At 43.3% G+C, this 13,066-nt stretch overlaps 1 protein-coding gene and 1 pseudogene across 3 annotated transcripts in view; both read right to left on the reverse strand.

Moving 5' to 3' along the window:
- The window catches only part of LOC146377003 (NACHT, LRR and PYD domains-containing protein 12-like), a 554,927-nt gene that overhangs the window by 66,877 nt on the left and 474,984 nt on the right, over nt 1-13,066 (reverse strand). The window lies entirely within an intron of this gene.
- On the reverse strand, nt 3,443-10,206 carry LOC146377005 (zinc finger MYM-type protein 1-like; annotated as a pseudogene).

The raw sequence follows: 13,066 nt of genomic DNA on the forward strand, positions 1-13,066 counted from the left end.
AGGAACAGACACCAGACGAGGTCACGGAGATATGAGGATCCTTCGCAGCAGAGATAGACGTGGAGACTGCCGAGACAGCAACTGGGGCCGAGGGTCATGCAGTTTGGGCTCCAGCTAGTCACCTCAAAAGGATGGATCCCATAAACACAGCAATAACCATGAAGGGGTTGGCGAAAAACCAGGAACACCAGACCAACGAGGTTCGAGAGGCTCTTGGTAAAAAGGGGGACACAGCTGTGACCCCAGAATACACAGATCGTTGTTTGAAAATCGGGGCAGAATAATCCCCTGATCTGTGCAACGACTAACCCCTGTGGTTGAAGAAAGAAGAGCAGAGAATCACCCGACTGGAAAACACTGATAGCTGCAGCAATAAAGTAAAGGTTAAAAGCTTCTTGGACAGAGGTTCTAGTCTGAGTACGTTTGAAAGGTACAAGGTGGCACCAAAATGAGGTTGGGGAAACTGGAGCACCGAGATAAAGCTGTGGGAGAACTGGAGAGTGATGGAAGTGTCATCTGTACCTATTATTGTTGTTGTAATCATAGTTTTTCTTGCATCTGAACTGCGCAATCACAGAGGTCATCCCATATGGTCCACCCGTTAAAGGGGGACAGAGGGCCTCAGGACTAAGAAGAAGAAATGGACCTCGCAAACCTGGAGTCTAGGGTGTAAGTGATCTCTTTAAAAGAGATCAAAGGGGGACTGTGAGATTATTATATTATCTTATGCCACGTTATGCCCCTGATTAAAGATTGTGAAATTATTATGTAGTTTTAGTTTGCATTATTCTCCTGAATTAGAAGAAGGTGATAACTATTACATTTGTTAAACTGATTTGTATTACATTAGACTGCTGATTTATTGTGAATGAATGATATTGTTTTATGATGCACGATACTGCTGAGTTGCTGAGAATACTGTTTTCAGAGAGTCAGGACCTTGCTTTTTCTGATAGTAGAGGAGACAGAGAGCACATTCCACGGGAGCTTTACTCCCACCATTGTTGAAGGTAGACGAAATAGGGAGCCAAGGCCATAAGTCAGGCTCGCTTTTGATTAGAGAGTCCCAAACATGATAGCTTGAACCAAGTCTGAAGAATTAGGAGACCAATTGAGGAGATAAGTGTGGGAGGCATAGTAGGGAAAGGTGTTTGTCTTTGTCTCATGTCTCAGAGGTTGTTGTCTCATTCCCTCGGCCAGAGGACGGGTAGAGAGGGTCAGAGCGAGGGCAGTGGACCTGGCAACGGTGACACGGGCCCATGATGCCATTGATGGACATGGAAGCAGCTGATTGGGCCGAGGAGTGACACAGCGGAACGTATGGTGACCTCTTGTGGTCAAGAGGTCAAAAGGAGGAGTGTGGAGATCAGGGAAATATTTTACTGCGACTATTCATAACCATCATCATTACCATTACATTAATTATCATTTCATCAAAGCATTTATTCAATAGATTACACATGTTCTTAGTTATGATTATTACACCTATCACAGAGAGCTTCTGTCTGGTAAAAGGCCAGAAGCGCCAACGGGCGGGGTGAGGCTGAGTGCGTTGGAGGTCGACACACACACACACACACAGACAACAGTTGGGCTCATGTTTAGGCTAGGAGTTCGAATAATAGTTTGCAAATGCCTGTAGCTGCAAAAGTATGCCTGTGAAAGGGACAGTCTGCTCCAGGAGATAAGTGAGAGTCGGCACCTGGCCTCGAGACGGAGAGAAGGCTCTTTCCATATATGTCAAAAGTCGTCAATATTATTGTATGTGGTCAAAGGAGCTTGCAAAGAAAAGCGTCTGGACTTCTTTAAGTTACTTGAAGACGTTTCACCTCTCATCCGAGAAGCTTCTTCAGTTCTAAGGTCAAATGGTGGAGAGTCCCAGATATAAACCTAGTGGGAGTATCCCCCCACAGAGGGACAAAAGGACCCCCTGATGATCCTCTAATCGCCTGAGCCAAGGTGTGAAACTGGGTGTGGGTCCCAATCAGCCAGAGTTTCGGGTGTGTTCATTGTGAAACCTGGCCCCACCTTATCATGCGAATTCCTGAGGTCAGATGGCCCAGGATGTGAGTGGGCGTTAAGGCGTCTGGGAAGGGATCTCAAAACTGGATTATAGATGGCAGAGAGTTGGTGTCGTAAACCCCCGCCTCTGTTCAAAGATGGTCGCTCACAGTGGACATAGATGCTTCTTTCACTCCTCTTTCAAACCATCTGTCCTCTCTGTCCAAAATGTGAACATTGGCATCCTCAAAGAGTGTCCTTTATCCTTAAGATGCAGATGGACTGCTGAGTCTTGTCCTGTGGAGGTGGCTCTTCTGTGTTGTGCCATGCGCTTGTGAAGTGGCTGTTTGGTCTCTCCAATGTAGAGGTCTGGGCATTCCTCGCTGCACTGTACAGCAAACACCACATTGTTAAGTCTGTGTTTTGGCGTTTTGTCTTTCGGGTGAACCAGTTTTTGTCTGAGCGTGTTGCTGGGTCTGAAATGCACCGGGATGTCATGCTTGGAGAAAACTCTCCTAAGTTTTTCTGATACACCGGCTACATAGGGGATGACAATGTTGTTGCGTCTATCCTTCTTATCCTCCCTCGCTGGTGTCTGGTCTTCTTTTCTGTGCCTCTTTGCTGACTTTAAGAACGCCCATTTAGGATAGCCGCACGTTTTGAGTGCTTCATTGTATGTACGGTTGGCAAGGTCAGTATCCTAATTGCCCCTTGGGGATAAATACAGTGTTCTGAGTCTGAATCTGAAAAGATTACAGAAGACGACTCTGTTCAGTAAATATTACGCTCATGCTGTCAAGAAATACCAAAGGTAGGTAAAACTCTGGTTGCTGCAGCCATCCAGTAATGCTTTGTACTGTTCTGCTGCAGTTTGTGACACCTGGTGGATGAGTTGTGAAGGATGATGAAACAAACACTTCACTCAATGTTTTTCTTCTAAACTGGATGGACTTTTGAGAGTTTTTCACACTCTGTCCCAACTACAAATTGGGGAGAACACAGCAAATACATAAACTTCACCCACTTGGATCCTTATCATTCAAGATTGTGAAAAGATTCACTCCTCAGAGAATACTGGTGATTTTAGATGAGAGAGATGATTTGGAAGATGATGAAGGGGAAGAGTTTTCAGAACTTGAGGCCTTTGTCTTCACTGTATAGGACAGAGAAGACAGGAAGGGAGAAGTGAGGATATAGACACACAGGAAATGGTTTTGGGGAGACTCAAACCAGGCACTGGAGTCACGACTCTAACCTTCAGTACATGCTGCTCAGGATACTTTGAAAGACGAAATCAGAGTGCCTTGAAATTGATATGGTATCACTGTGGGGTTGGATACTATTGGATACTACTGATGTAACATCCTGTGGAAACATCAAATTTCAATTTAAGAGCATTTTGAAATTGTGAAATGAGTAAGTCCTTTTGGAAGGCAGAATCAGACCGACTTGATATTGATATAGTGTCACTTCGGGGTTGTATACTATTGATCTAAATAGTTCCAAGAGTAAGTCAGATATGGGCAATTTGAAAAGGCTTTTATTTTGGAAAGCGAAATCAGCCTGACTTGATATTGATATGGTATCACTGTGGGGTTGTATACTGTTGATCTAAAGTGGAATTACCCTGTGGAATCATAAGTTTTTCTTTCGAGAGCATTTCGAAATCGTTCCAAGCAGGGGCGTCACTAGGTTTTAAGGACAGGGGGGGCTTAGCCCCCAAGAGATGCACACGATATGAACGAACGTAGTGAATGAGCACAAAATTTCACAAACAGAAAACAAAGACTGAGAAATTGTTTTCCTACTTCTTTGGACAGATTAAACATCCTAGGCCACCAATAGATCTATTGTTTTATTTCAGTCTGTTTTATAATACAGTACAACAAGAAAACAGAGGAAATGTGTTTGCTGCATCAATAACAAGAAAAAAAACTGAAAATAAAAAAGTACATCATTTTTATGGCTGCAATCTCCAGTTACTTGGTGGGTGGAAGCATCAAAGAATGACGTCTGTTTTTAAGAGTGGCAAATCGGTCAATCACTCTGTTGTGACTCAGATGCTGAAGCGTGTCTTTTTCAATAGACATGACTGCAAGACTGTGAAGTCTTTTCTGACCCATTGTTTGATGCAGCCAGGAGTGCAGCCAACGCAGTGCACTAAAGGACCTTTCGCACGAGCACCTGCTGACAGGCACTGTTAGGGCAACTTGGATGGTTGCCTTCAGAGAGGGAAACATGTCTGAATCAAGGAGGTTGGACACAGACAACATATTTTTGGGTGGACATCCAGCCTCTGTTTTCCGGGTCAGAAAGTTTCTGGCCACCAGAACCTCCTCTTTTTTCAGGTCAAGTCTGTAGTGCTTTGCAAGTTCATTCAAGTGTGGTTCACTCAAGAAGTTCTCAGATTTAGGACTGCATGCCTGGATGCCTTTTAGCAGCCCTGCATCTACACTGCAAATTCTTTGATCAAGCTCGCCAACCATCCGATCCACACAAGGGAAAAGTAACTCTCTTTCAATGTGTCTGAGTTGTTCAATTCAGTGCGTGAACCCACAGTTGCCTCCAGGACAAAATCCCCCCTTCCATTTTCCTCTGTTTGTGCCTTGTCTTGGCACCTGGTTCAAGGATACTGTGGGTGTTACACAGGGCCTTGGTTTTCTCATACAACTCTGCAGCAAATGCATCTGAGTGTTTGCCCTTAAGTGTGTCACACACAGCTTGTTTGCAGATAAAAGCTTCTGCCAGGTCTAAAGTCTCTTTCTGCAGGAATTTGTGGAGTCCTTCGGTTACAGACAGAATCGACTGAAACATCAGTAGTGCATAGACTGCTGAGAACTTGTAGAGCTTTTCTCTGAGACCAACAGCTATGGGGGATCCAATTGCAGATAGGCACTCCAAAATGGCAGGCAATGTCTCAAGAACTGCACTGATTGATCGCAACTGACATGCCCAGTGAGTGTTTGAAAGTTGCACAAGCTCAGTTTTTGTCAATCCAAGCTTTGCCTGAGTCTCCATGAACTTATGATGATTGACTAGGGAGGTGCTGAAGAAAGAATACACACACTCCAACAAGCTGAAAAGCTCCACAGCCTCTGCACGTATTGCACAAAACCAGGCTGAGTTGATGAGCATAACAATGCACATAGATAGCCTCAGGATGGAGCCTTCTAAAATGTGTTTGTACACCTCCAGTGGAGCCACTCACAACGGCTGCACCATCATATGTTTGTGCTACACACTTAAGCTCTGCAAGACCATAGTTTTGGATCTGCTGCTGAATCTCATTTGCAATGGACTGGGCATCAAATGATTTTATCTAGTGCAAGGAAACGCTCCTTCACTGCCCCTCTGACACGTACCTGACACAAACAGCTAACTGCTCTGCCTTTTCATCCCTTGCCTCATCTGCCATGATGGCATAGACTTTAGACTTTGTCATTTCAGATACAATGACACTAGTAGCTTCCTGGGCACAACAGTCAATCATGTCATTTTGGGATGTTGGTGAGATATGTTTAAAACTGCTGGCTTTTAAAACTGCTGGCTAAGGGTAAACGTAAATTCAGTAAAATCATAATTCACGTCGGCAGTAATGACACCCGGTTACGCCAATCGGAGGTCACTAAAATCAATATTGAATCGATGTGCAACTTTGCCAAAACAATGTCGGACTCAATAGTTTTCTCTGGTCCCCTCCCCAATCAGACCAGGAGTGACATGTTTAGCCGCATGTTCTCCTTAAATTGCTGGCTGTCTGAGTGGTGTCCCAGAAACGATGTGGGCTTCATAGATAATTGGCAAACCTTCTGGAGGAAACCTGGTCTTGTTAGGAGAGACGGCATCCATCCCACTTTGGATGGAGCAGCTCTCATTTCTAGAAATATGGACAAATTTATTAAACCCCCCAAAATATGACTATCCAGAGTTGGGACCAGGAAGCAGAGTTGCAGTCTTACACGCCTCTCTGCAGCTTCTCTCCTCCTGCTACCCCCCCAAAAACCCATCTCCATAGAGACTGTGTCAGCTTCCAAAAAGACAAAAAACAAACTAAAAACCAGCAACAAACAACTTAAACATAAACAATCAAAAAGAAAGAACAGTACAGTATCCACATCTGAACCAAAGAGTAAAACAGTGAAATGTGGATTATTAAATATTAGGTCTCTCTCCTCCAAGTCTCTGTTAGTACATGACTTAATAATTGATCAACAAATTGATTTACTCTGCCTTACAGAAACCTGGTTGCAGCAGGATGATTATGTTAGTTTAAATGAATCAACACCCCCGAGTCATTCTAACTACCAGAAACCTCGAAGCACAGGCCGAGGGGGCGGTGTGGCAGCAATTTTTCACACCAGCCTATTAATTAATGAAAGACCAAGACAGACTTTTAATTCATTTGAAAGCCTGATGCTTAACATTGTCCACCCCAGCTGTGAAACTCAGAAACCAGTCTTACTTGTTATCATCTATCGTCCACCTGGGCCTTACACAGAGTTTCTGTCTGATTTCTCAGACTTTATATCTAATCTAGTTCTGAGCTCAAATAAAATAATTATTGTGGGTGATTTTAACATCCATGTAGATGCTAAAAATGACAGCCTCAACATGGCATTTAGTCTGTTATTAGACTCAATTGGCTTCTCTCAAAATGTAAAAGAACCCACCCACCACTTTAATCACACTCTAGATCTTGTTTTAACATATGGCATAGAAACTGAACATTTAACAGTGTTTCCTGAAAACCCTCTCCTGTCTGATCATTTCCTGATAACATTTACATTTACAATAATTGATTACACAGCGGTGGAGAGGAGACTTTATCAAAGTAGATGTCTTTCTGAAAGCGCTGTAACTAAGTTTAAGAATATAATCCACCCACTGTTATCATCTTCAATGCCCTGTACCAACACAGAGCAGAGCAGCTATCTGAACGCTACCCCAACAGAGGTTGATTATCTTGTTAATAATTTCACCTCCTCACTACGTACGACTCTGGATACTGTAGCTCCAGTGAAAACTAAGGTCTCTAATCAGAAGTACCTGACTCCGTGGTATAATTCTCAAACACATACCCTAAAGCAGATGACTCGTAATCTGGAGAGGAAATGGCGTGTCACAAATTTAGAGGATCATCATTTAGCCTGGAGAAATAGTTTGCTGCTTTATAAGAAAGCCCTCCGCAAAGCCAGAACATCTTACTATTCATCACTGATTGAAGAAAATAAGAACAACCCCAGGTTTCTCTTCAGCACTGTAGCCAGGCTGACAAAGAGTCAGAGCTCTGTTGAGCCAACCATCCCTTTAACGTTAACTAGTAATGACTTCATGAACTTCTTCACAAATAAAATTTTTATCATTAGAGAAAAAATTACCAGTAATCATCCCACAGATGTAATATTATCTACAGCTACTCTTAGTACCATTGATGTTAAGTTAGACTCTTTTTCTCCAATTGATCTTTCTGAGTTAACTTCAATAATTACTTCCTCCAAACCATCAACGTGTCTTTTAGACCCCATTCCTACAAAACTGCTCAAAGAAGTCCTGCCATTGATTAATTCTTCGATCTTAAATATGATCAACCTATCTCTAATAATCGGCTATGTACCACAGGCCTTCAAGCTGGCTGTGGTTAAACCTTTACTCAAAAAGCCATCTCTAGACCCAGCAGTCTTAGCTAATTATAGGCCAATCTCCAACCTTCCTTTCATATCAAAAATCCTTGAAAGAGTAGTTGTCAAACAGCTAACAGATCATTTGCAGAGGAATGGTTTATTTGAAGAGTTTCAGTCAGGTTTCAGAGCTCATCACAGCACAGAAACAGCTTTAGTGAAGGTTACAAATGATCTTCTTATGGCCTCTGACAGTGGACTCATCTCTGTGCTTGTCCTGCTAGACCTCAGTGCAGCGTTCGATACTGTCGACCATAATATCCTATTAGAGCGATTAGAACATGCTGTAGGTATTACAGGTACTGCACTGCAGTGGTTTGTATCATATCTATCTAATAGACTCCAATTTGTGCATGTAAATGGAGAGTCCTCTTCACCCACTGAGGTTAATTATGGAGTTCCACAGGGTTCAGTGCTAGGACCAATTCTGTTTACATTATACATGCTTCCCTTAGGCAGCATCATTAGAAGACATAGCATACATTTTCACTGCTATGCAGATGACACCCAGCTCTATCTGTCCATGAAGCCAGATAACACACACCAATTAGTTAAACTGCAGGAATGTCTTAAAGACATAAAGACCTGGATGGCCGCTAACTTTCTGCTTCTTAATTCAGATAAAACTGAGGTTATTGTACTCGGCCCTGAAAATCTTAGAAATATGGTATCTAACCAGATTCATACTCTGGATGGCATTACCTTGGCCTCCAGTAACGCTGTGAGGAACCTTGGAGTCATTTTTGACCAGGACATGTCCTTCAACGCACATATTAAACAAATATGTAAGACTGCTTTCTTCCATTTGCGCAACATCTCTAAAATTAGAAATATCCTGTCTCAGAGTTACGCTGAAAAACTAGTTCATGCATTTATTACTTCCAGGCTGGACTACTGTAATTCATTATTATCAGGATGTCCAAAAAACTCACTGAAAAGCCTTCAGCTAATCCAAAATGCTGCAGCAAGAGTACTGACAGGGACTAGAAGGAGAGAGCATATTTCTCCTGTTTTGGCTTCCCTTCATTGGCTTCCTGTTAAATCCAGAATTGAATTCAAAATCCTGCTCCTCACATACAAGGTCTTAAATAATCAGGCCCCATCTTATCTTAATGACCTTGTAGTACCATATCACCCTATTAGAGCACTTCGCTCTCGCTCTGCAGGCCTACTTGTTGTTCCTAGAGTATTTAAAAGTAGAATGGGAGGCAGAGCCTTCAGTTTTCAGGCCCCTCTTCTGTGGAACCAGCTTCCAGTTTGGATTCGGGAGACAGAAACTATCTCTACTTTTAAGATTAGGCTTAAAACTTTCCTTTTTGCTAAAGCATATAGTTAGGGCTGGACCAGGTGACCCTGAATCCTCCCTTAGTTATGCTGTAATAGACGTAGGCTGCCGGGGGATTCCCATGATGCATTGAGTTTTTCCTTTCCAGTCACCTTTCTCACTCACTATGTATTAATAGACCTCTCTGCATTGAATCATATCTGTTATTAACCTCTGTCTCTCTTCCACAGCATGTCTTTTATCCTGTCTTCCTTCTCTCACCCCAACCGGTCGCAGCAGATGGCTCCGCCCCTCCCTGAGCCTGGTTCTGCCGGAGGTTTCTTCCTGTTAAAAGGGAGTTTTTCCTTCCCACTGTCGCCAAAGTGCTTGCTCATAGGGGGTCATATGATTGTTGGGTTTTTCTCTGTATCTATGAAGCGCCTTGAGGCGACTTTTGTTGTGATTTGGCGCTATATAAATAAAATTGAATTGAATTGAATTGAATTGAGGGTATGTAAGCCAAAGGAAAGGAAGCAGGAACTAGGAGCAAAAGGAAACAGAAGGCAAAGCAAGGGTAGGAAAGGAGAAAGGAAAGGAAAAGGATAGGGTTAAGCCAAAGAAAGTAGAGTAAGAAAACTAAAAAGAAAACCAAAAAGGGAAAAACACAAAGCACCGTAGGGAGGAGTCAAGAAAGCCTATAAAAGGAGGGGCAGAGAGAAGTCTCCTTCATTTGAATTTGGCCACTGATGCATGAGCACAGCCTGAAGAAGGCACAACACCGCCGAAAGCTAGCGCAAGCCATGCATCATCAATAAAAATGTTTTGTTTGTTGTTTTAGTTTGTTATTTTAGTTTGTTATTTTTGGGGGAGGTTTATTTAAATTTTATTCATTTCATGTTTATTTATGGCCTAGAAACTAATTTAAAACCTAAGATTGGGATTTCATAAAAACAACACGGAGACAAAAATCATTGGAAAGTACAAAATTTATTAAAAACACAGTCTGAATACACAATTATTAAAAACATTTAAAAACAATTGAAAACCTGAAAGAAAAATGAAAATTAGAACAATTTGATTAAAAAACAATTAAAATATGGTACTTACCTGAGAAGCCTAATTAAGGAAGGTACTTACCTGAATTTGGACCTGGAGAGTGACAGACATGGAAGACGGAGTGGCAATAACGTAGTGGGCCTTGGGAAGGGTCACAGTATGGCCCGTGCACCGCTCCTGCCCTCCTCGTGCAGGGAGGAGCTTCATATCCCTTACCTAACCCCCCCTATATCCTTCCCTTCTCCCCTTCCCTATTCCTATTCCTAACCCTAGTCCCATCCACTTCCCCCACCCCCACTTATTTTGTTTTTGTACATTTTCTTGTAAGTATTTTAAATATTAATATATAAGTTTTGTGGGTTTTAATATAGAGGTTGTAACAATTTACACACAGTTTGAATAAATACTTGGTAATAAATATATAAAAAAATATATAAATAAATAAATACTTGTCATAAGTTTATAGATATATACATGTTTTGGTTTAAAAAGTTTTTATGTAAATAGTAAATTTATTTTATATAACCACCATTTAGTTCATATCATTTCATATGGTGTGGTTTTAGTTCATTAAAATATTATTGGTAAGGTTTAAAAACATTTTGTTTAATTCATTTAGACTGTGGTGATTTCTTTTTGTTTAAACTTCAGAAGCCGTAGGGGCGGAGCCAGAGCTTACTTAAGGGGTGAGCCTGCAGGCCAGGCTCATTCTTTCGTTGCCCTTCAACAAAGACAGTCGCTCTTTCTGTAGCAGACATATTTTAGTTAGTTTGGAGTGTGCCCAGGCCTGAAGAAGACCAATATCGGTCGAAACGTCGCCTCACCGGCACACACTTATTATTTTTTGGAACCTTTTTAAAGGCATTTTTAGTTGGTGAGACTTTTATTTTATTTTATTTTAATATTTTTTTTGTTTGTTTTTTGAAAAAAATAAAAAAATAAAAAAACCAACAAAAACAACAAAAAAATATTGAAAACTTAACCAGCCCTCCATCATGGCTGATGAAGGGTGGCAGCAGGTCCGCTATGGGAGGAGGGGTCGCTCCCGTATGCGGACCAATACCTATCGACCCCAATCTCAAGACCAGGACTGGTCTTCTTGGGACCGGGGAGGGAGGGGCCCAGGAGGGAAGGACCGCGCATACCTCGGTCCTCCCCAGGGGGGACGGGGCCGTAACCCACGTCCTAACCCTAAGGGAGGATTCAGGGTCACCTGGTCCAGCCCTAACTATATGCTTTAGCAAAAAGGAAAGTTTTAAGCCTAATCTTAAAAGTAGAGATAGTTTCTGTCTCCCGAATCCAAACTGGAAGCTGGTTCCACAGAAGAGGGGCCTGAAAACTGAAGGCTCTGCCTCCCATTCTACTTTTAAATACTCTAGGAACAACAAGTAGGCCTGCAGAGCGAGAGCGAAGTGCTCTAATAGGCTGATATGGTACTACAAGGTCATTAAGATAAGATGGGGCCTGATTATTTAAGACCTTGTATGTGAGGAGCAGGATTTTGAATTCAATTCTGGATTTAACAGGAAGCCAATGAAGGGAAGCCAAAACAGGAGAAATATGCTCTCTCCTTCTAGTCCCTGTCAGTACTCTTGCTGCAGCATTTTGGATTAGCTGAAGGCTTTTCAGTGAGTTTTTTGGACATCCTAATAATAATGAATTACAGTAGTCCAGCCTGGAAGTAATAAATGCATGAACTAGTTTTTCAGCGTCACTCTGAGACAGGATATTTCTAATTTTAGAGATGTTGCGCAAATGGAAGAAAGCAGTCTTACATATTTGTTTAATATGTGCGTTGAAGGACATGTCCTGGTCAAAAATGACTCCAAGGTTCCTCACAGCGTTACTGGAGGCCAAGGTAATGCCATCCAGAGTATGAATCTGGTTAGATACCATATTTCTAAGATTTTCAGGGCCGAGTACAATAACCTCAGTTTTATCTGAATTAAGAAGCAGAAAGTTAGCGGCCATCCAGGTCTTTATGTCTTTAAGACATTCCTGCAGTTTAACTAATTGGTGTGTGTTATCTGGCTTCATGGACAGATAGAGCTGGGTGTCATCTGCATAGCAGTGAAAATGTATGCTATGTCTTCTAATGATGCTGCCTAAGGGAAGCATGTATAATGTAAACAGAATTGGTCCTAGCACTGAACCCTGTGGAACTCCATAATTAACCTCAGTGTGTGAAGAGGACTCTCCATTTACATGCACAAATACACGTAGACATTGAGGGCTAGCAGGAGGGATTATGCGCTTACCTGCTGCTCTCTGGCAGGTAGCTCCATGCCCTCCTGGGTTTTAAATGCACCTTAGAACACACATGCATCAACACTACATATGAGCGGGTGGAGGGAGGTTTGGAGTCTTCTCTCACCCCTGTTCTCTGCGGCCTGCTGGGGCGGGGGGGCTAGAAGGAGGAGTTGGCCGTCCGACTGCGGTCTGGAGTGTGGGGCTTCCCTGCTGCTGCGGAGTCGGGGCGGTCTGCCTCTCCCCACCGCAGGGAAAAGGGTTACACCACCTGGGTCTGGGTGCAGTTCCCCCCTCCAGGGGCAAGGGTACCTAGACCCGGTTCGTAGAGTACGCTTGGGGAGTGTGATCGTGTGTACAGCGTCTCTTTATGTTTGTCTCCACGTTGGCTGAGTGTGGAGTAAGTGCATATGAGAGCATGAGGGTGGGAATGGATGTTTGTATCTGTGTGTGCCTGTATGTCTGTGTCTATATGTCAGGTTGGGTATCAGACGCCACCTCTCTGGGGACATCTCAGGCCCTCCAAGGTTTGGAGGCCTATCTCCCCCCACCACCACTTCCCCTGCAGTGGCGGACTCCCTCAGACATCAGTGCGTTGGTGGTTCTTTGTGTCTGGGGATGGGCGTCCAGGTACACACCGGCTCACTCCTTGGTGGCTGCTTGTCGGGGCCTGGAGCCTGGGGCTTGCTCGGGCCACTTCGGAGGTGGGGTGCCCCCGGCCTCTCAGCCTGGGGCTCGGTCACTCAGGCACAGCTGGCTGCCGGCGGAGCTCACGGGCGCGTCACTGCAACCCCCCCTGGCTTCTGCTCCGCGGCTGCTG

This window comes from Perissodus microlepis, chromosome 11 (genome assembly GCF_051167445.1).
Source record: "Perissodus microlepis isolate ML-2025 ecotype Zambia chromosome 11, ASM5116744v1, whole genome shotgun sequence".
Lineage (NCBI taxonomy): Eukaryota > Metazoa > Chordata > Actinopteri > Cichliformes > Cichlidae > Perissodus > Perissodus microlepis.